General features: G+C 42.7%; 1 pseudogene; it reads right to left on the bottom strand.

Moving 5' to 3' along the window:
• Positions 1-1,443: 1,443 nt before the first annotated feature.
• On the bottom strand, positions 1,444-19,683 carry LOC135964507 (uncharacterized; annotated as a pseudogene).
• Positions 19,684-21,588: the final 1,905 nt, after the last annotated feature.

Below are 21,588 nucleotides of genomic sequence, written 5' to 3' on the forward strand. Positions count from 1 at the left end.
GCTAACGAGACAGTTTTTTAAAATGTGCAAATGATAATACTAGCAACTTCTGAGAATGAGATTCTGTGGGTGAGAATCTATGATACTATTAAAACACAGGATAGGCTGGGCACAGTGACTCACGCCTGTAATCCCAGCACTTTGGGAGGTCGAGGCGGGCAGATCACCTGAGATCGGGAGTTCGAGATCAGCCTGACCAGCACGGAGAAACCCTGTCTCTACTAAAAATACAAAATTAGCCGGGTGTGGTGGCGCGTGCCTGTAATCCCAGCTACTCAGGAGGCTGAGGCAGGAGAATCACTGGAACCCGAGAGGCAGAGGTTGTGGTGAGCTGAGGTTGCGCAATTGCACTCCAGCCTGGGAACAAGAGGGAAACTCCGTCTCAAAAAAACAAAAACAAAAACAAAAATAAACAAAAAACCTGATAAATTAAGGAGTAGAATGTTTTATTTGAAAGATCGAGGAGGAAATTCAAAGTTTTGCCAGCTGTGCTGTCTTTCCTTTGGTAATGGTCTCTGTGCGTGTTGGTGCTGGCTCCTTTTCCCCGGGGATCACGCCCTTACCTGATGCAAGAGGACTGTAGGTGTCTTAAGTGTGCACCAGCTCTGACGGTTGATCACTATGTGGTCTGGCTTTTCTCTTCTTCTTCTTCTTCTTCTTCTTCTTTTTTTTTTTGAGACAGAATCTTGCTCTGTTGCCCAGGCTGGAGTGAGCCACCGCGCCTAGCCTGGCTTCTCTCTTCAATGACTTTCTTCCAAATGGTGCCTTTTGGAATGACTGTTGGGGAAGTAAAGGGCTGAGTGCATCGGCTTCCCGTGGGGGTTCTGTGACTGAGAAGTCCGTGTGCTAGGGAGGGAGCACAGCCCCACTTTCCTCTCAAACATGTTGCAAGATGCCTCAAGAGGCTTAAGGGCCTTATAATCATTGGGCAGCCTCATCCTTCACTTAGAACTGTGAATTGGCTTGCTTATTTGCCTTGTGAAGCCCATATGTTTATTTTATTTTATTTTACTCTGTCGCCCAGGCTGGAGTGCGGTGGTGCGATCTCAGCTCACTGCAAGCTCCGCCTCCTGGGTTCACGCCATTCTCCTGCCTCAGCCTCCTGAGTAGCTGGGACTACAGGCACCCACCACCACGCCCGGCTAATTTTTTGTATTTTTAGTAGAGATGGGGTTTCACCGTGTTAGCCAGGATGGTCTTGATCTCCCGACCTTGTGATCCGCAATCCACCTGCCTCAGCCTCCCAAAGTGCTGGGATTACAGGCGTGAACCACCGCGCCCGGCCCCCAAAAAGCCCACATGTTTTCTTAAAATCATTTTCAGGTAAGCTTTTTCCATGGTTTTTCGTGATGATATAACATACTCAGAACCCACAGGCAAGTTCATTTTAAAAAAAGATGACCTCTTACAAATGGCTCTATTTCTTTCTCTGGCTATTTGGTGTCAAGATGACAAGTGGCTGGGAGGTGTGGGGTCTGTGTAGGAAGTCTCCCACATGGCCACACTGAGAATGTTTATTGTAGAAAGGGAACTTTTGCCCTGTGAAGTCACCTCCTCCGAGTCACCAGTAGCTTTCTGATATTCTATCACAGGAAATTCCTGGTGGTCCACAAAAGCAGTCTTCTGAGTGCAGCTGCAGAGACAGAGACAGAAAATAATTGCCGAATTTGACAGTAAGGTCTGGGGACCTGTGTTCAGGGGTGGCTAGCATCTGGGCTCTGTGAGCTGTAAACTGGGAGGCTCTTTGAACAATGTCAGAATAATCCAGGGAACAAAGGTCAACTGACCTCTCATTGTAATGCATGTAATGCAGAGAAAAAGGTATTGGAGGATGTCTTTTATGTTTCAATAAAGTAGCTAGAAATTATATTTAGATTTGGTTGGTTTGAAGCTGTAGTAACTAAATACCACCCTGCCCCATCTTACCTAGCACTTAATGTTCATTATCAAAACATCAGCTTAAAAGTTTGGATATGGCAGTGGCATGCTTGAAGTATCAGATTTTGAATGAAAAACCATCTTCCATCTGTGATTTAAATGAAAAACATTAGTACACTCCAGATATTTCTGCATCAACTTCAAATCCCTGTGTGGCATAGGTCAAACCCCTTAATACTCTGGGCCTTAGTTGTCTTATCTGTAAATAAGGGAATTTCCTGAATCTTTACTCTTACAGATTTAAGATCCTGGCATTCTACGTTTTTCCATGTCCCTACCTAGGGAGGAGCAGGCACCATCTGGCACCCTGACTGGGTGGGGGACCTGGACATTGTGTCTCCAGGCCGTGCCCAGGACTTGTGGATTTCATGGTGCAAGCATTCTTTCCCTAGAGTATCTGCTGCTCTGACTTTGTAGTATAAGAATTAGAATGAACAGTGCAGTCTGAAAGGTCAGTAGAGGTTGAAATAGAGATGAACTTCTCTAAAATAATGATAACTCTTCATCTGAGATTGTAGACTTTTAAAAATCCACTTCAATAGGTTTTTTTTTTCCCCCTATGGAGTCCCATTCAACAAATCTAGGCTTTGAGTTAAATCTTTAATGTTTTCTATCGATAGGTTTGGTTTTTTTTTTTTTTTTGAGTGCCTTTAATGCACCAAGTCGCTTGCATGAGTTGGTCCACTGACAGAGGGTCTCTCCCTGACCGGCTCAGCCTCCACTTGTTCTTATTCCTGATGAGGCCTTGACTTTTGGACTTTTTGTTCATTTTCGCATCACCCAGCTTTAGAGAGAATACCTTGAAGTTGGTTTAGTCAGAATCCCCCGCCATCGATATCTGGTCACTGTTGATATCTAATCATTCTCAGTATCTTATCAGCTTCCTCACGCCCTACTATCCCACTGATGGCTGATCACCCTGGCCTGCCTTCAGCCTCTCATGTTGGTTCAGCCAGATTCCCTCTTACCTCTGATATTTCCTCTTAATAATTTTCCATCCACTGACCCTCACCCTGGTCCTTGGCTATAAAATCCTCACTTTCTCTTGCTGTGTTTGTAGTTGAGTGCAGTCCTATTTAACTATTATCCGGCTCTGGTCTTCTGTGAACCACCTTGAGGGCAACAATCTCATCTGATGTTTTAGAACTGCTGCAGTGGGATTAGCCTGAAGAATCCTTCCATGTCCCCGTTATTCTCTCTGGAGTAAGGTGGAAGGCCCAGGAGGGGCATGAATTCACAGGGGCCACGGCAGCGATGAAATTGGGAAGAGAGATTCAGTAGTCTTTGTGGTCTTCTGTTGGCAGCCTGTGTGTTCTAGCCATACAACTGGCGGCTGCTGCATACCTCCCACCAGCCACAACAATTCATGGAAATTAATAAATGCATTTATTGGGAGAGGTCATGGGTAAAACAGGAAAATCAGTCCCCCAGCTTCCCAGACAAATACTCTAGAATTGAGTTTCAATAGAAACCAACAGCCTCTTTCACAGCACTGAGTATTTATAGCAAACAGAAGTGGTTCAAATTCTTACGTAGTTCAGCAAGGTTAAGTACAGTTCTTGTGTTTGTTTAGGTAACAAATGTGTTTGGAGGAGGTTTCTGTCACAAAATAGCAAGTGCTAGAAATTCTGGGATGTGAGAAGACTGAGTCAATGAGCCTGGTTATCCATCTCTCGGACTGTAGTCATAGAAAACAATCATTTTTTGCTTAAAATTGGCATGCAGTTCAATGAGGCAAAAATTAGCCTTTTCAATGTATGGTCCTGGAAGAAGTGGATACCCACATGCAAAAGAATAGAATTGAACTTCTTTCTTATATACAAAATCAACTCAAAATAGATCATAGACCTAGATGAAAGAGCAAAAATTATTACATTCTTAGAAGAAAACCTAAGAGTAAATGTGACCTTGGATTAGTCAATGCTTAGTAATCACATCAGAAGTGCAAGAAACCAAGTAAAACATAGAAAAATAAGACTATATAAAAATTGAAACCTTTTGTGCTGCAAATGGTACATCAGGAAAATGAAAAGATAACCCAAAGAATGGGAGAAAATATTTGGAAATCATATATCTGATAAGAAACTGATATCCAGAATATATAAAGAGCTCTTATAAGTCAACAACAAAAAGATAAGTAATCCAGTTAAACAATGGGAAACGATTTGAGTAGCCAATTATCCAAAGAAGATATACAAATGGCCAATAAGCACATGGAAAGATGCTGCCCATCATTAGTTACTAGAGAGATGCAAATCAAAACCACAATGAGATGCCACTGCAAGCCCACTGGGATGGCTATATTAAAGAAAGACAATAACAAGTGTTGACCAGGATATGGAGAAATTGGAACCCTTGCACACTTTTGGTCCGCTGCTGTGGAAGGCAGTTTGGTGGTTTCTCAAAATGTTAACCATAGAGTTACCACATGTGTCCTGCGATTTCGTGACTACATATATGCCAAAGAAAATTAAAAACACATGTCCACGCAAAGACTTATACAAGAACGTTCTTAGTAGCATTATTCATAGTAGCCGACAAGTGGAAATAGCTCAAATGTCTATCGAATGATGAATGAATAGACAAAATGTGGTATATCCACCAGTACAGTGGAGTACAATTCAGCAATGAAGAGGAATGAAGTACTGATACGTGCTGTGACATGGATAAACCTTGAAAACAAGCTAAGTAAGTGAAGCTAGGCACAGAACACCACATATTATATGGTTCTCTTTATCTGAATGTCCAGAATAGGCAAATCTATAGACATAGAAAGTAGATGAATGGCGGGATATAGTGGCTCACACCTGTGATCCCAGCACTTTGGGAGGCTGAGGCAGGCAGATCACTTGAGGCCAGGAGTTCGAGACCAGCCTGGCCAACATGGCAAAACCCCATCTCTACTAAAAATACAAAAATTATCTTGGCCTGGTGGCACACGCCGATACTCCCAGCTACTAGGGAGATTGAGGCAGGAGAATTGCTTGAACCCGGGAGGCAGAGGATGTGGTGAGCTGAGATCATGTGACTGCCTTCCAGCCTGGGTGAGAGGGAGACCCTGTCTCAAAAAAAAAAAAAAAAAAGAAAGAAAAAAAAAGTAGTGAATGGTTTTCTAGGGCTGGTGTGTGTGTGTTTGCGTGTGTGTGTATGTAGTTGTTGAGGGAGTCATTACCAGTGGGATTCTATTTGGGATGATGTGAATATCCTAAACTCAGATTGTGGTGATGGTGTTATACAACCCTGTGAATATACTTTGGGAATAAATTGTATACTGTAAGGGGGTGTTTTTATATCCCAATACATCTTTTAGAAGAATTGACACTTGGGTAGGTGGGTGATAAGACATTATGATGCCCTTACTAGGCCTGCTGCAACTCCCACTCCCCTTTTCTCCCTCTCACCAGATCCCGGTTCCTGACAGTCAAAGGGAGGCCTCGTCCATCTGGGCTGTGAGATAGGAAGGGAGCTGTTTCTCTACTCCTTCCTCTTACTTGTCTGATTTCCACAGACAGAAAAGAGGCCAACAACAAAAAGTCCTTCAGGCTGTTTTTAGTTACAGAGAAAAGAAAAAGATAACCTATACACTGAAAAAATTACATACCTTTTATTGTGCTTTTCTCTCCAGAGCTTTACAGATGTTTTTAATACCTTGAATAATCTTTTTATAAATTATAAATATTTCTGTATTAGAAATTGACAGTACTTATGATACTCTGCTTAGTTCCTCTTACATATTTTAAATACTCATATATATATATATATATAAAATGTCTGTTAGCACATTATTCTAAATAGACTTATTCTAAATAAGACTCCAAAGAATCTCACTTCCTTTGTTCTTTTATTTTTACTTATTTATTTTTGAGACAGGGTCTCACTCTGTCGCCCAGTCTGGAGTGCAGTGGTGTGATCTTGGCTCACTGCAACCTCTCCCTCCTGGGCTCGAGTGATTCTCCTACCTCAGCCTCCAGAGTAGGTGGGACTACAGGCGTGTGCCAACACACCCGGCTAACTTTTGTATAAAATTTTGTATTTTTGGTAGAGACAGGGTTTCACCATGTTGGCCAGGCTGGACTCGAACTCCTAGACTCAACTGATCCGCCTGCCACAGCCTCCCAAAGTGCTGGGATTACAGGTGTGAGCCACCATGCCTGCTTTATTCTTTGTAATAGAATTTCTTTTTTTCTCTTTCTTTTCCTTCCTTCCTTCCTTCCTTCCTTCCTTCCTTGTTTGTTTTTGAGATGGAGTCTTACTCTGTCATCCAGGCTGGAGTGCAGTGGTGCCATCTCAGGGCTCACTGCAACCTCCATCTCCTGGGTTCAAGTGATTCTCCTGCCTCAGCCTCCCGAGTAGTTGGGATTACAGGTGCCCACCACCATGCCCAGCTAATTTTTTATTTATAGTGGAGATGGGGTTTTGGCATGTTGGCTAGGGTGGTCTCGAACTCCTGACCTCACGTGATCCACCTGCCTCGGCCTCCCAAAGTGCTGGGATTACAGGCGTGAGTCACCATCCCTGGCCTTTAATAGAATTTCTTATGGTATCTTTTTTTAAATTAAAAAAAAGTTTGTGACTGGGCGTGGTGGCCCACGCCTATAATCCCAGCACTTTGGGAGACAGAGGTGGGTGGATCACGAGGTCAGGAGATCGAGACCATCCTGGCTAACATGGTGAAACCCTGTCTCTACTAAAAATACAAAAAATTAGCCGGGCGTGGTGGCGAGTGCCTGTAGTCCCAGCTACTCAGGATGCTGAGGCAGGAGAATGGCGTGAACCCAGGAGGCGGAGCTTGTAGTGAGCCGAGATCGTGCCACTGCACTCCAGCCTGGGCGACAGAGCGAGACTCTGTCTCAAAAAAAAAAAAAAAAAAGTTTGTGGGTACATAGTAGGTGTATATGTTTATGAGGCACATGAGATGTTTTGATATAGGCATGCAATGTGCATTTTTCCTTTGAGTGGCACATAACCAATTACATTCTTTAAGTTATTTTAAAGTGTACAATTAAGCTGTTATTGACAATAGTCACCCTGTTGTGCTATCAAATAGTAGGTCTTATTATTCTTTCTATTTCTTTTGGTATCCATCTTATGGAATCCTTTTGTTAACCGTAGCTGGTTGTGGTGGCCATGAGAAGGAATCTTTTAGGTTTTCTACTTGCAGAGAGTGTGGTTGAACATGGTTCTAGATGGTGAGTTCTGATATCTATCACTATATGGATGTAGAGGACACACTGCTCATGGCTGCTCCCCGAGAATGGTTGAATACAGCAGGGATTCTAAGATCTGTTCTTGGATATCTTTAACAGGTCACTTTGGCTCTAGGACCCTCCATTACCCTTGCTGAAACTTTTTCAGAACTACGCTGTAGTCTCCATACTCCAGCCATCCAACCTTCCTCCCCTCACAGAATGGGAGACTGTGTTGCATGGGACAGTGCCCTTCACTGCTCCTGGTGGATTGACTACACTGGATCCCTGACCCCTCTGAGGGCTACCAGTGGTGCTTCACCATTGTTGACACTCCATCAGGCTACTGCGTTATTGTTCTAGTCTAATCAGCCAACTCCTGTCAGACCACTGTAGCCTGTGAAACTGATCCATATCATGTGTCTGGTTTTCTGGACCATTTGCATTCTGACAATGAGGAGCAGTTTTTCAAAGGGGAGTCAACCGTGGCCTAATAATCAAGGTATTTGATGGAGTATTTATGTGTTCCTGATATGGTTTGGATGTTTGTCCCCTCCAAATCTTATGTTAACACATAATCCCCGAAGTTAGAGGTAGGGTCTGGTGGGAAGTGTTTGGATCATGGGGGCAGATCCTTCATGAATGGCTTGGTGCCATCCTTGCAGTAATGAGTGAGTTCTTGCTCCATGAGTTCATGCAAGATTTGAGTGTTTAAAAGAGCCTGGAGCTTCCTGCTGTCTCTCTTGCTGTCTCTCCCCATGTGATACACGGGCTCCCCCTTTGCCTTCCGCCATGTTTTTAAGTTTCCTGAGTCCTCACCAGAAGTAGATGCTGGTGCCATGCTTCCTGTACAGCCTGCAGAACCATGAGCCAAATAAACCTCTTTTCTTTATAAATTACTCAGTTTCAGGCATTCTTCTGTAGCAACACAAATGGATCAGCACAGTTTCCTACCATTCACAAGCTTCCTGTGTTGAATATTGAAACTGCCTCCTCAAAAACTGACTGAAAAATATTTCTCACTCTACTCTCTCACCATGTCCTGGTCCATGCACCATAGCGAGGCCGTTTGGTCACTGAATTTGGTTGTCTCCAGAAAGGAATTATCTTCTCTTGGCTGCTTCCATGGTAATGATCAGGACAAAAAATGTGAGAGTGATCATCAAGAAGTGTGAAATGGATGGGCACGGTGGCTCATGCCTGTAATCCCGGCACTTTGAGAGGCCAAGGTGGGTGGATCATCTGAGGTCAGGAGTTTTAGCCCAGCCTGGCCAACAAAGCAAAACCCCATCTTTACCAAAAATACAAAAATTGGCTGGGCCTGGTGGTGCATACCTGTATTCCCACCTACTCAGGAAGCTGAGGCAGGAGAATTGCTTGAACCTGGGAGGTAGAGGTTGCAGTGAGCCAAGATCACACCACTGCACTCCATCCCGGGTGACAGAGGGAGACTGTCAAAAAAGAAAAAAGAAGTGTGAAGCCCAGCCTGTGCAACATGGTAAGACTATCTCTACAAAAAATTAAAAAATTAGCTAGGCATGGTGACATGCCAGGACACACTCCCAGCTACTTAGGAGGCTGAGGTGGGAGGATCACTTGAGCCTGGGAGGTTGAGGCTACAGTGAGCTATGATTGCACCTCTGTTCTGCAGCCTAGATGACAGAGCAAGAGCCTGTCTCAAAAAAAAAAAAAAAAAAAAAAAAAAAAGGAATGTGAAAAGTCTGAGGTTTTATCCTACTTGCAAGCTAACAAGTGAGCTTGCCATAGTTTCATGGATGTTGGTAGAAGACATGAGACACTTGACTCAGAGACAAAGGACTTTATGTCTCATGGCAAGGCAATAGCGGTAGCCAGAGTTTAGTATATTTACACCAGTTCCCCAAGCCCAGTTCCCCTGGGGTAATGTGATGGGGGGCAGATGAAATCTGAGCATTCATTAGGTTGTGTACAAGAAAGGAACCTCAAGCTTAAGAATCCCAAATCTCCATTAGTGGGAAATGAGTGTGTCTGATCTTTGCTCTAGAATAAAACATTATTACACTGAAAATTTAACAACACTCTCTTTACTCTAGAGGGAGACATGATTATCCTCCAAGGCTGTTTGCCAGACAAACATTCTGGAAAAAAGAGTCTAGAACATAGGGAGTCAGTATCTTTGACCTTAAAATGTGCAGGGAGAAGCTCTGGGGGATGGTCTTGCACAAACCTATTTTGAAAATTTGGATTTCTGCTCTTATGAAAACTGGGGACAATGCTCTCTTCTTTCCTCAAGTGGCAGTTCCGGGTTTGCTTTGTGGGGGCACCCTCTGGGTAACAGCCCAGCCAAGAGGGAACCCCAGAGAATTCAAACTTTATTCTGGTTTAGCCACCTAGATTTTCTTATTGGAGTAACATGGCCTTAGGTCCTAAAAATAATGAACACATGTTTGAATAGACTGCTTACCAAGTCCTCCTATGGGGGCATGTACAGACCAAAGTGGGGAAATAAGTGTTGTTGTGAGTTGTATTGTGTTCCCCTAAAACTCACATGTTGAAGCCCTAATCCCCAATGTGACTGTATTTGGAAATAGAACCCTTAGAGAGGTAATTAGGAACCCTAATCCAATAAAACTGGTGTCCTTAAAAGAAGGGGGGCAGACACCAGAGATTTCTCTCTCTCTCCACTCAAGCACAGAGGAAAGGTCATGTGAAGACACAGCAAGAAGCCACCATTTACAAGCCAGGAAGAGAGGTCTCACCAGAAACAACCCATGGCACCTTGATCTTAGACCTCCAGCTGCCAGAACTGTGAGAAATGAAATTGCTGTTGTGTAAGCCACTCACTCAGTTTGTGGCACTTTGTTATAGCAGCACAAGCAAACTAATAGAAGTGTTCTCTGTCCATTTAATAAAAGTTCCTTGTCCCTCTTGTACTTGACCCTTCTAAAGAAAGGTCTTGGTATGGGTAAGGGAATAATTGGACAGAGGGTGACATTATAGCTACTGAAATGGACCTCAATGATTTTATGGTAGTAGAGGAAGAGGAACAACCCTGGTACTTGGAAAGGGAACCCCTTAGACCTCAGGAGGTATAGGGGAGTGAGCGATATTAGTGATCTTTCTCTGCAGCCTTTCTCAAAAAGGAAAATGACCCAGAGTAGCTCTCTTAAGCTGTTGCAAGTACCTGAAATTTAAGACTTCTAGGTCTGCCATCCTCCTCCAGATTACTTTCACTGTGATTTGACTGCCATTCTCTTACACTTGCTGACAAATCTGCTGGAAGTAGCAAAGGCAGACTCTCCTTTGTCCCCTGCCTTCTCCACACCCATTCTCACAGCTGTGGCTCCGTCGTTCTGTGGGGTGAATGAACGCTCCTCCTCTGGTGTACTAGTCCACGTACAGACAGGACAAGTGGATTGTCCGCCCTTTAGGCCATCATTCCAAATCAAGGTCTAGACTCAATTATTTAAACTGAACCAGGAACCCTAGGTGTATCAGCTGGCCAGGAGGACACAATGGCATTGTCAGGTTTTTTTCACACAGATCCCGCTGTGCTCCCTGCTGAATGATGTAGGCTTCATTTGATGGCTGCACACAATTGTAAGTTCTCTTTCCAGGGGCACCACGTGCACCTTAATATTTGCTTTTAGTCTGGAAGCCACGTGTTAATTAGCCTTTCTCATGGGGACTTGTACCCCCGGGATGGCCATGTCTCTGACCCATGAGTCTTGTGTCTTTTGCCAACATCCATGAAGCAAGCGGTAACAGGCCAATTTATCAGCTTCTAAGTAGGGTCAAATATCAGATCTGCCAGTTTCCTGTGAGTAGGTGAGTAGTAAATGACCATTAAGTATTCTATAAATCATGGATTGGAGAGAGGGAAGGAAACAATTAGTGCATATCTACAAGGACTTTCTTCTCTCACATGAAAAAATTAAAACCCCCTGGTCCTTATTGAGCGTTTAACATATTTTTCTTAAATTTCCCAACGTACTTGAAACAAGTACAGAAGGTACTTGTTTGGTTAACACAGCCTGTTTGCCTGTGTTGCTTATATTTTCCCTCTGCATCTTTCTATGTTCCCCATTATTTCTTTGTCTCCTTTATTTCTCAGCACATGAACAGGCTCAAGGGTGATTGATACTTGCAGGAAGATTTTATTTTCAGGCTAGAATAGCATTCATAAAAGAATAAGGCTCTGAGGCCGGGCGCGGTAGCTCATGCCTGTAATCCTAGCACTTTGGGAGGCCGAGGTAGGCTGATCACTTGAGGTTGGGAGTTCGAGACCAGCCTGACCAATATGGAGAAACCCTGTCTCTACTAAAAATTCAAAATTAGCTGGGTGTGGTGGCAGGCACCTGTAATCCCAGCTACTTAGGAGGCTGAGGCAGGAGAATCGCTTGAACCCAGGAGGTGGAGGTTGCGGTGAGCTGAGATTGTGATAAACCGAGATTGTGCCATTGCACTCCAGCCTGGGCAACAAGAGTGAAACTCCGTCTCAAAAAACAAAAAAAAAAGAAAATAAGGCTCTGAAACCCAACTGAGCCATGGTTGATCCAGGAAAAATGCAGATATGGCCTCTGCTGAGGACTGAATTCCCTTTTAGAGTGTTTTATTTTATTGTGGTAAATAAACATAACAAAAATTTATCATTTGACCATTTGGAGAGTATGATTAATTCATTGATATTAAGTACATTCACAGTGTTGTGCAGCCATCACCACTATTCATTTTAGAAGTTTTTCATCACATCAAACAGAAACTCTACCCATTACACAGTAACTCCTCATTCTCCCCTCTCCCTAGGTCCCTAGTAACCACTATTCTACTTTATGTCTCTATGAATTTGCCTATTCTATATACCTCATACAGGTGGAATCACACCATAGTTGTCTTTTTTTGTGTCTGCTTATTTCACTTGCCATAATATTTTCAAGCGTTATCCATGTTCCTGTCTGCCTTTTGGCTACTATGAATAGTACATTGTCTCTCAGTATTTGTGGGTTCTGCATCCATGGATTCAACCAATCATGGATTAAAAAATACTTGTAATGGCCAGGAGCAGTGGCTCATGCCTGTAATCCCAGCACTTTAGGAGGCCGAGGCAGGTGGATCACCTGAGGTCAGGAGTTCGGGACAAGTCTGGCCAACATGGTGAAACCCCGTCTCTATTAAAAATACAAAATTAGTAGGGCATGGTGGTGTGCGCCTGTAATCTCAGCTACTTGGGAGGCTGAGGCATGAGAATCACTTGAACCTGGGAGGCAGAGGTTGCAGTGAGCCGAGATCACACCACTATACTCCAGCCTGGTCTATGAAGTGAGACACTGTCTCAAAAAAAAAAAAAATTGGAAAAAAAAATACAACAATAAAATAATACAAATTTTAAAATACAGTATTAACATTGATTTACATAGCATTTATAGTATATTAGGTATTATAAGTAATCTAGAGATGATTTAAGGTATATGGGAGGATATGCATAGGTTTATATAAATACTACACCATTTTTTCCCTTATGTCTACTGATTGCTTTCTCAAAACTACACCATTTTATATATGGGACTTGAGCATCCGCAGATTTGGGTATCCAAGGGGGGTCCTGGAACCAGTCCCCTATGGATCCTGAGGGATATTGGTGTACAAGTGTCTCTTTCAGTCCCTGCTTTCAGTTCTTTTGAGTATATATTGAGGAGTGGAATTGCTGGATTATATAGCAATTTTATGTTTTGAATTTTAGAGGAACTGCCAAACTGTTTTCCACGGCAGCTGAACCATCTTACATTCCACCAGCAATGCATGAGGGTTCCAGTTTCTCCACATCATCACCAATGCTTGTTATTTTCATGAAAAATAGCCATTCTAATTTGTGTGAAGTGGTATCTCACTGTGGTTTTGATTTGTATTTTCCAAATGACTGAGGCATGTATTTATTGGACATTTGTTTGTCTTCTAGAAAAATATTCATTTTCTTGGAAGAAAATCACCTTATTCTAATTAACTCACAAGGAATAAAATTGTAACAGCCAGTTTAAGGAGGGCACACAAACATTTGCCCAGCCCCAAATTCTACACCATCTTAATGAAATTCTACACAGTTAGAACACCCTCTTCCATTTCGATTCTGAAGCAAGGAAGCTACAAATGACACACGAGAGGTTTAACTGATGGTTATACTTTATACCTTTACTATCAATTATATTTTAATAGTGAATTAACTTGGCTATGAGAGCTGCTTTTCCATTTCTCCAATTTGAACTTCTTGATTAGGCCAATCTGTTTGCAAGTCTGCACTGTTTGAGAACTTCATTGAAGGCCCCACAGGGCGTGTTGATGTCATCTTGGTTCTGGGCACACTCCAAAAACTGTTTGATCTCATGGAAAAAAGGCTGCTGCTGCTGTGCTGGCCGGGTTGCCTGAGGTTGCTGGTAAGTGATGTCAGGTTTTGCAGGCTCACCATTACTTCCTCCACTGAAGCTCCCAGTAAGGGCATAACCCAGTGTGTGCCCCACAGCACAGCCTACAGCCATGCCAGCTGCACTGGTTGCCACTTGGGTCATCAGACTTGGCTGCCGGGGCGCAGCAGCAGGAGAGCCAACTGCAGATGGGGGTGCCACTGCTGGCGGCTGAGCTGCTGGTGCTGGCCGGGTGTAGCTGTCATCTGAGGTGCCCGGCTGGTGAGAGGAGCCCTGCAGGAGGTGCGGCTTCAGCTTGCACGTGGCGTCCTAGCTGCACGGCGGCTCAGCGTGTGGTAATACTCATTTTTGAATTGAGTTGTTTGTTTTTGTCATTGAGTTTTAGGAGTTGCTTATTCTGGATTTGAATCCCTTATCAGATGTATCATTTGCAAATATTTTCTTCATTCTATGGGTTTTCTTTTCACTCTGTTGATTGCGTCCTTTGATGCAAAAAGTTTTAAACTTTCATGAAAAGAACGGTTCTTTAATTTTTACTTTTGTTGACTGTGTTGTTGGTGTTGTATCCAAGAAATCATTGTCAAATCCAATCTCATGAAGATCTTCCCTTGTTTTTTCTAAGAGTTTATAGTTTTAGCTTTTAACTTTAGATCTTTGACTCATTTTGAGTTTAAAAAAGTGTGATGTAAGGATCCAGCTTTACTTGTTTGCATGTGAATATTCAGTTTTTCTAGCACCATTGGTTGAGGAGAATGTCCTTTCTCCATTAAGTGGTCTTGGCACTATTGTTGAAGATCATTTGACCCCATATTTCTGTGATTATTTCTGGGCTTTCTGTTCTTTTCCACTGGCTTATATAGCTGTTTTTATGCCAGTATCACTTTTTTTTTTTTTTTGAATACTGTAGCTTTGTAGTAAGTTTTGAAATTAGGAAATGTGAATCTTCCAATTTTGTTATTTTTCAAGAATGTTGGCCGGGCGCGGTGGCTCAAGCCTGTAATCCCAGCACTTTGGGAGGCCGAGACGGGCGGATCACGAGGTCAGGAGATCGAGACCATCCTGGCTAACACGGTGAAACCCCCGTCTCTACTAAAAATACAAAAAACTAGCCGGGCGCGGTGGCGGGCGCCTGTAGTCCCAGCTACTCGGGAGGCTGAGGCAGGAGAATGGCGTAAACCCGGGAGGCGGAGCTTGCAGTGAGCTGAGATCCGGCCACTGCACTCCAGCCTGGGTGACAGAGCAAGACTCCGTCTCAAAAAAAAAAAAAAAAAAAGAATGTTTTGGTTATTTAGGATCTCCTGAGATTTCCTATAACTTTTAGAATTGATTTTTCTATTTCTGCAAAACATGCCGTTGGTATTTTGACAGGAGTTTCGTTGAATCTGTAGATTGCTTTGGGTGATTTTGTCCTCTTCACAATATTAAGATAAAATGGAAATGTCTTTCCATTAATTTCTTTCGTTTCTTTCAGTCATGTTTTGTAGTTTTCAACGTACCAATCTTTTCCCTTCTTAATTAAATCTATTCCTAAGTACAGTTTACCCTTAAACAACATGAATTTGAGTTGCAAGTTTCATTTATACTCAGTTTTTGCAATAAAAGTTACAGCAAGTGTGCCTGCCTCTCCTGCCTCGCCTTCCACCTCCTCTACCTTTTCTACCTCTGCTACCCTGAGACAGCAAGACCAATCTTTTCTCTTCCTCCTCCTCTTCAGCCTACTCAATGTGAAGATGACAAGGATATGACTTTTGTGATAATCCATTCCACTGAATGAATTGCAAATATATTTTTTCTTCCTTGTGATTTTATTTTGTTCTTATTTTTTCTTTCCCTCTTTTTGTAATTATCCAGACATTGTTGAGACTCCTTCTGATTTTTAAAATATCACTTTCTTTTCTCTATCTTACTTTATTCTAAGAATATAGTATATAATACATATAACATAAAATATGCATTAATTGACAGGTTGTTATCGGTAAATTCTCCGGTCAACAGTAGGCAGTTAGTACTTAAGCATTTGGAGAGTCAAATGTTGGATGTGGACTTTTGACTATGCAGGAGGTTAACCGTATTTTATTCTTTTGGATATTATTATAAATGGAATGTTTTTCTTAATTTTCTTTTCAGATTATTCATTGCCAGTATATAGAAATGCAACTGATTTTTGTGTGTTGATTTTATATCCTGCAACGTTGCTGCGTTCATTAGCTCTAAAGTTGTGTGTGTGTGTGTGTGCGCACTTGCACAATCTCTAGGGTTTTCTACAAAAAAGATTTTGCCCTCTGTGAACAGTGAGAATCAATTATCCTTTTTCCTTTCCAATTTAGATGACTTTTGTTCTTTTTCTTGCCTAAGTGCTCTGGCTAGAATTTCTAATCCTATGTTGAATTGAAATAGTGAAAGCAGGCAGCCTTGTCCTATTAATGATTGTAGAGGAAAAGGTTTCATACTGTCTTTTCACCATTGAATGGTCTTGGCACTCTTGTCAAAAATCAGTTGACCGTATATGCAAAGGTGTTTGGAGTATGATGTTAGCTGTGGGTTTTTCATATACGACCTTTATCATTTTGAGGAAGTTTCCTTCTATTCCTAGTATATTGAGTGTTTTTATCATGAAAGGTGGTTGAATTTTTGTCAGGTGTTTTTCTGCATCAGTTGAGTTGATCATGTGCGTTTCTCCCCTGAATTCTATTAATGTAGAGTATTACATTGATTGATTTTTTTGTTGAAGCATTCTTTTTTCATTGTTCTTATTTCATTTTTTGCTTTTCTTACTATTTTAAATTGATAGATAATTGTACATATTAATGAGGTAAATTGTGACATTTTGATACATGTATACAATGTGTAATGATCAAATCATAGTAATTAGTATATTCATCATCTCAAAAATTTCCTTTTTTTGGTGTTGGGAACATTCAAAATCTACTCTTCTGGCTACTTGAAAATATACAATAAATTTTTGTTAGTTTTCCTATAGCGTTATAGAACACTAGAACTTATTACTTCTATGTATAGCTGTACTTTTGTATTCATTAACTGACCTTTGCTATCTATCCTCTGCTCCCACCTACCCTTCCCAGTCACTGGTGACTACTATTCTACTCTCTACTTCTATGAGATCAACTTTTTTTAGCTTTCACATATGAGTGAGAACATGCAGTACTTATCTTTCTATGCCTGGCTTATTTCACTTAATATTTTCCAAGCTCTCTTATATAGCCACTAATGACAGAATTTTATTCTTTTTTTATGACTAAATAGTATTCCATTGTGTAAATATATCACATTTTCTTTACACATTCATCTGTTTTAAAACTTTTAACTTTTATGGATACGTAATAGTTGTACATATTTACATATTTGTGGGGGTGCATGTGATATTTTGATACAAGTATCGCAGTGTGTAATGATTAAATCAGGGTAATTAGGATAGCCATCATCTCAAGTATTTACCATTTCTTCGTGCTAGAAACATTCTTTTTTTTTTTTTCTTTTTTGAGACAAGGTCTCAATCTGTTACCCACGCTGGAGTGCAGTGGCATCATCTCAGCTCACTGCTCTCTCAACCTCCCAGCTCAAAGGATGCCCCCAGTCCAGACTTCTGAGTAGCTGGGACTACAGGTGCACACCCCCATGCTCAGCTAATTTTTGTAATTTTCTTTTGTAGAGATGAGGTTTCACCATGTTGCCCAGGCTGGTCTTGAACTTCTGGGCTCAAGCAATCTGCCCACCTTGGCCTCCCAAAGTGCTGGGATTACAGGTGTGAGCCACTGTGCCAAACTGCTAGGAACATTCTAATGCCACTCTTTCACTTATTTTGAAACATACAATAAATTATTATTAACTATAGTCTCCCTCTTCTGCTACTGAACACTAGATCTCATTGCCTCTATCTAACTATATTTTTGTACCCATTAACCAACCTCTGTATATTTCCTTCTCCTGACCACCCTTCCTAGCTTCTGAGAGTCATCATTCTACTCTCTGTCTCCATGCATTGTTTTTTTTTGAGCTCCCACATATGAGTGAGAAATGTGATATTTGTCTTTCTGTGCCTGGCTTATTTCACTCAACATAATGTCCTCTAGTTCCATTCATGTCATTGCAAATGACAGGATTTCATTTTTTTTGGCTGTATAATACTCCATTATGTATACGTACCACATTTTCTTTATCCACTCACCCACTGACTATCCATTCATCTGTTGATGGAACTTAGGTTGATTCTACATCTTGGCTGCATATCTTGTGAATAGTACTGTAGTAAACATGGGGGTACAGATATCTTTTTCACATACCTATTTCTTTTCCTTTGGATACATACCCAGCAGTGGGATTGCTAGGTCACATGGTAGTTCTATTTTTAGTTTTTTGAGAAACCTCCATACTGTTTTCCATAGTGGCTGTAATAATTTACATTCCCACCAACAGTGCATAAGAATTGTCCTTTTTCTCCATCTTCACCAGCGTCTGTTTTTTGTTTTTTTTTTTTTTCAAATAGTGTCTCACTCTGTCACCCAGGCTGGAGTATAGTGGTGTGATCTCAGCTCACTGCAACCTCTGCCTCCAGGGTTCAAGCAATTCTCCTGCCTCAGCCTCCCAAGTAGCTGGGATTACAGGTGTGCACCACTATGCCCAGCTCTGTGTGTGTGTGTGTTTGTGTGTGTGTATTTTTAGTAGAGATTGGGTTTCACATGTTGGTCAGGCTGGTCTTGAACTCCTGACTTCAAATGATCTGCCTGCCTTGGCCTCCCAAAGTGCTGGGATTACAGACGTGAGCTACTGTGCCTGGCCTTTTTCTTCTTTTTGGCAACAATTCAAACACCTGGGTCTTGGGGTGCAAGTTTGTTCTTCGTGGCAGGTTTGGATATAGGTTGCCCACAGAGCCAGGATCTGTGACTCTATGGGCATCCCCTAGTAGCTCAGGCCCAGGGGCGGAATTGTTGCTGAGATTATACTCCTGGGGGGTAGGGTACATCCCTGGCCTGAGTTTGGGGAAGAAGGGATGCTCTGGAGGTTTGAGCCTGGGAAGCAGGGTATGGCTGCAATTTGGGAGTAGGGCTCAGTGATAACTGAGGTTCCACTGGATGAGGTACTATGTAGTAGTGATGCTAGGCCTTGAGATGGTCAGGGTTGGGCGTATCCCAGACTCAGTGAGGCCAAGTGCAGTGGCAGCAAGTACCCCAGAATGGCAGAGCACAGCTATCATTTGGGCCCTGAGGGGTAGGGCAGAAGAAAGCACAGTGATGACTGTACTCCCCAGGAAGAGGCGTTTCAGCAGCTAAGACTTTAGTGGGCTAGTCCAGCTCCAGGGAAGCAGAATACTAGATCCGTGTGGCCTGTAGGGCTGCGTGTCTCAGCTCAGCCATTGCTCCATTTCTCTGGGACACAGGATACTATTTCAGCTCAACCCTGGGATGTGGAGCTGCTCAGCTCAGCCAGGGCACCAATTCCTTAGGGGGCAATGTGCTACTTCAGCTCAGGCCTGGAAAGGCATGACTGTTCTGGGTGGCCCAGGAACCATTTCCCTGGAATGCAGGATGCCCTGCGGCTTAAGTACTGGGGTGTGTGTGTGTGACTGCTTTGGGTGGTCAGGGCACCACTTCCTAGGATGCAGGATGCTGCTTCGACTTAGGTACCAGAGAAGCATGAGTGCCATACGTGTCCAAGATACTCTTTTCCCAGGAGACAGGGTACCCTTTCAGCTCTGACCTGAGGGGCTGGGGAGGAGTAGGTGGAGGACCTTGGCCTCTGCTTGGTTCCATGGGGAAGAGTGTAATAGCTACTAACAGCTGAGCTTGGGGATGTTGGGCCACTGGGCTGGAGTGGCTCAGTGGTGGCTTAGCCTCAAGGATGAAGGTGAGCTGTAGCTACTCACTCCCTGGACAAGACATTCTCCATCCATAGTTTCAAATCCAAGATGGCACAGCACAGTAGCTTTGTAGGCCCCAGGAGGTGGAGCACAGTGTTGGTGCCTTCTCTAGTGGGAACACAGCTATGTGGACTCCAGGCAGTTCCCTCACTGGGCTTAGTTCCTGTGAGAACTGCAGGGGACCCCAGTGGTGAGGCCTGTAGGTGTCCAAGGTGTTCATGAAGGTTGCTGGGATCCTCTTTCTTACCTCATTGCCAAAGGAGAAGGTCCCTCCTGGTTCCCAGCCCATCCTGGTTAGGGAAGGGGATGGTGGGAGGCCCAGTGTTTCCTTTGGTTCTCTATGTGGCCATGCCAATTTTCTGTGCTCACCCGGATTTCTGTTACTCCTCTGATGCACAATGGCACTCTCCTTCAGTTATTTTTGTTGCAATGTCATCTCGTTTATTCATTGTTCTGGATGTCTTTGGGAGGGGGACAAGCACTAAAGGCTTCTGGTCAGCCATCTTGCTCCATTGAACCATTCTTGCTTTCTGGGATTAAATCCCACTTAGTCATGGTGTTTAATCCTTTCAATATGTTGCTGAATTTGGTTTGCTAATTTTTTTTGAGGATTTTTGCATTACAGTTTTCTTTTTTTGGCAACATCTTTGTCTGGCTTCAGTATCAGGGTCATGCTGGCCTCAGAGAATGACTTAAGATGTGTTACCTCCTCTTCAAGTTTTTGGAAGAGTTTCAGAAGGATTGGTGTTAATTCGTCATTAAGTATTTGGTATAGGCCAGGCATGGTGGCTAATGCTTGTAATCTCAGCATTTTGAGAGGCTAAGGTAGGAGGATCGCCTGAGCTCAGGAGTTCAAGACTAGCCTGGGCAATGTAGGGAGACAGTGTCTCTACAAAAAATTTTTTAGAAACATTGGCTGGGCATGGTGGCATGTGCCTATAGTCCTAGCTATTTGGGAGACTGAAGTGGGAGGATTGCTTGGGCCCAGGAGGTAAAGGCTGCAGTGAGCTGTGATCACACCACTGCACTCCAGCCTGGGTGACAGAGCAAGACCCTATCTCAGGAAAAAAAAAAAAAAAAGCATTTAGTGTAATTCACCAGTAAAACCATCTGTTCCTCAGCTTTTTGTTGTTGATATTGTTGAGAGGTTTTGATTATTGATTAAATCTCCTTACTAGTTATGTCTATTCAGATTTTCTAATTATTTATCAGTCAATTTTGATAGATCATGTGTTTTCAGGAATGTGTCCATGTCATCTAGGTTATCCAATTTTGAAGACTATGCTTGTTTAGCATAGTTTTTAAAGATAGTGATGAATTACACATGACATAAAATTTACCATCTTACCCATACATATATATTTTTGGAGACAGAGCTTCATTCTTGTTGCCCAGGCTGGAGTGCAGTGGCACAATCTAGGCTCACTGCAACCTCCGCCTCCTGGGTTCAAGTTATTCTCCTGCCTCAGCCTCCCAAGTAGCTGGGATTACAGGTGCTCACCACCACACCTGGCTAATTTTTGTATTTTTAGTAGAAATAAGGTTTCACCATGTTGGCCAGGCTGGTCTTGAACTCCTGACCTCAGGCGATCCACCTGCCTTGACCTCCCAAAGTGTTGGGATTATAGACGTGAGCCACCGCACGCGGCCCGTCTTACCCATTTCTAAATGTACAGTTCAGTGGCATTAAGTATACTTACTTTGTTGTGAACCATTACACCGTCCATCTCCAGAAGTCCTTCATCCTGCAAAACTGAACCTCTGTACCCATTAAACAATAATTTCCCATTTTCCCCTATATCCCTGGCAACCACCATTCTACTTTCTATCTCTATGAATTTGACTACTCCAGGTACCTCATATAAGTGGTATCATCCACTATTTGTCCTTTTGTGACTGGCTTATTTCACTTAGCATAATGTCCTCAAGATTCATCCATGTTATAGCAAGTATCAGCCTTTCCTTCCTCTTTATGGCTGAATAATATTCCTTTGTATGTATAGACCACTTTTTCTGTGTCCATTCGTCCATCAATGGACACTTGTGTTGCTCCCACCTTTTGGATATTAGCACAGTGTTTTCAGTTAGAAAAACCTGATTTTGAGAACGGTCTCTGTACTTGTGAGCTTTTGGACCTTGGGTAATTTAATTTGTGTAATGCTCAGTTTCCTCATCCTCAATAGGGGGATAATAA

The sequence above is a fragment of the Macaca fascicularis genome, chromosome 8 (genome assembly GCF_037993035.2).
Source record: "Macaca fascicularis isolate 582-1 chromosome 8, T2T-MFA8v1.1".
Classification (NCBI taxonomy): Eukaryota; Metazoa; Chordata; class Mammalia; order Primates; family Cercopithecidae; genus Macaca; species Macaca fascicularis.